General features: G+C 42.0%; 1 protein-coding gene across 4 annotated transcripts in view; it reads left to right on the top strand.

The window, feature by feature from the left end:
• The window catches only part of LOC135105789 (uncharacterized), a 185118-nt gene that overhangs the window by 15648 nt on the left and 166970 nt on the right, over positions 1-2500 (top strand). The window lies entirely within an intron of this gene.

Raw genomic sequence — 2500 nt, 5'->3', positions numbered from 1 at the left:
CTCTCTCTCTCTCTCTCTCTCTCTCTCTCTCTCTCTCTCTCTCTCTCTCTCTCTCTCTCTCTCTCTCTTAACCCTTGGCAGGATAACCCCATTCTCGTTCGCCACACTAACGCTCAGTTATCGACCAGTTAAACGCAGGGGCACGAACCTGTCGTGACACCACCATCACCATCATCTCCTCCTCCTCCTCCTCCTCCTCCTCCTCCTCCTCCTCCTCCTCCTCCTCCTCCTCCTCCTCCTCCTCCGTGTTTCCCACTTCACCGACCACCATCACTGTTACCACTACCACCACCGCTGTTGTCACCTCCCGTATCGCCGCTGCCTCCCTGTCTTTGTCTTCTTAGAGTACGAAACAAAATTACATAATTTCCTTTTTCTTCTTCCTCTTCCTCGTTTCTCCTCATGCGTTCTTGTTTCCCAGTTATTTATTTATTTTTTTCGTGTTCCTCTTCCTCGTTCGTGTGTTTCGATTACGTCTCTTCTTCCTTTTTCTTCTGTTCTTGCTCTTCTTCCTTTTTTTCTTTTTCGCTGTTTCTGCCTCCCATTTATATTCCTTTTTCTTGTTCCTTTCTCCTCGTCCTTGTCTGTTTTTTCCCCCAAGTGCATGTCTTTTTTTTTTTTTCCTTTTCTTGCTCCCCTTTCTTCTCTCCTTTCAGTGCTCCTGTCTCCCAATTACGTTTATTCTTCTTTTTTCCATTTTCCTTATTCCTCTTCTTTGCCTGTTTCTCAGTAACACGTGCCTTCCTTTTCTCTTCTTGCTTCTCTTCCTTCTTTCTTTTCCACTATTTCTTCTTCCCAATTGTGTTCCTTTTTTTTTTTTTTTTGTTCCTCCTTCCTGGTCTTTTGCCTGTTTTCCAACTTAATGCGTCTTTCTTTTCTTTTCTCGCTTCTTTTTTTTTAACTTAGTTATCCAGTTACATTCCTTTTACTTGTTTTATATTCCATTTCCTTTCTATCTTCTTATTTCGTAGTTACACAGATTCCTTTTCGTCTTGTTTCTCTCCCTTTTCTCCCTTTTCCTTTGCATCTATTTCGCAGTTACATTTTTTCGTCTTGTCTATTTTCTTTTCCTCCTGTCCCTCTCTTTCCACTGCTCCCAGTTTGGCTTGTGGGAAGATTATAGGATTCATTTCACTTTCCTTGCCTCATTTCCCTCCTCCCCTTCAGTGCGTTATTAATTAGCTGTCTATTTGTTTAATTAGTATAATGGTGACCGGTATCGTTTAATGCGGTGGTGAGTGCGTGGGTATGCTGCCTGCCTCGCGTGTGGCTGTGGAAGGGAGGGTGGAATGCATAGCTGTAATTACCGTATTGTTCCACTCTCACCCGTTCCACCCTTCTTGGTTTCCTTTCTTTGTCTTTTCCTTTCTTTCAGACTCACTTCTCATGCATTCCATCCTCTTTCGTTCGTTTCCTTCCTTAACACAGTCACTTCTCACTCTTCCGCTCTCCTTTTTTTCCTTCGTTTTTTTTTTCTCTTCCTTCACTCATTCCTAATCCATTCCACTTTTATTTTTTTCCCTCTTTCTTCCTTTTTCCTTCCTTCACTCACTCATTCTATCCTCCTTTCTTTCCCTCCCTCGCTCTTTTTTTCTTTCCGAACATTCGCTATTTACTCATTTCACCCTTTTTCCTTGTCCTTCCTTCGTTTCTTCCTTTCCATAACACACTAACGCTTCATCCATCCCACACACTTCTTTCTTTCCTTCTGTCCTTTTTCCTTCCTCACTCATTCCACCCTACTTCCTTTCCCTCTTTCGTCTTTTCCTTTCCTTTACACACGCTCTTTACTCCACTCTCCTTTTTTTCCCTCTTTCGTTCTTTTTCCTTCCCTAACACATTTTTTACTCATTCCATCCTCCTTCCCTTCCTTCGTTTTTCCCCTTCTTCACACACACATATACGCATTCCTTCTCCATTTTACCTTCTTTCCTTTTCCTCCTCCATCTTTTTTCCTTCCTTCACACACCCATTTCTCACTCATTGCCTGGGAGTTTAAAAAGGGTTACACTGCAGGCCTTGTCATCTCGTTCCCTCATTCTGACCTCACCAGTTCCTCAGCTTCATTCTCATTCTCCCTCCCTTTCATATTCACTCTTGCTTAAATGTGGGGAGGAGTTTGAAGCGTCATTCCACAAAGAGAAGAAGAAGAAGAAGAAGAAGAAGAAAAACTACCACTCTGTTTTGTATGTAGGTGGCCATGCATTTTTTTTGTTTTTGTTTTAGAGCTGAGATTGTCAGTTAAGGGTGATCATTGCAGTAAAAATTTTTAAATAAATAGTTTTTAGCGAAAAGACAAAAAAACAAACAAAAAAACTATCTATTATGTATGTAGGTTAATATACAAGGCTTTTCTGGAGCTGAGAATGTTACAAAAGGGTGATCATAGCTGTAGAAAGGCTAAGGATAGTTCCCCAAGCTATGAACATTCCCCAAGCTTACTTTTACGTCTTCCCCACCGTGCGCCTTGCTTTGCCTCAGCTGCTGGGTCGTGGTGGTG

Source organism: Scylla paramamosain, chromosome 12, assembly GCF_035594125.1.
Source record: "Scylla paramamosain isolate STU-SP2022 chromosome 12, ASM3559412v1, whole genome shotgun sequence".
NCBI classification, from domain to species: domain Eukaryota; kingdom Metazoa; phylum Arthropoda; class Malacostraca; order Decapoda; family Portunidae; genus Scylla; species Scylla paramamosain.
Note: the sequence above shows the minus strand (reverse complement) of the source record. Positions and strands in the feature narration are given on the sequence as shown.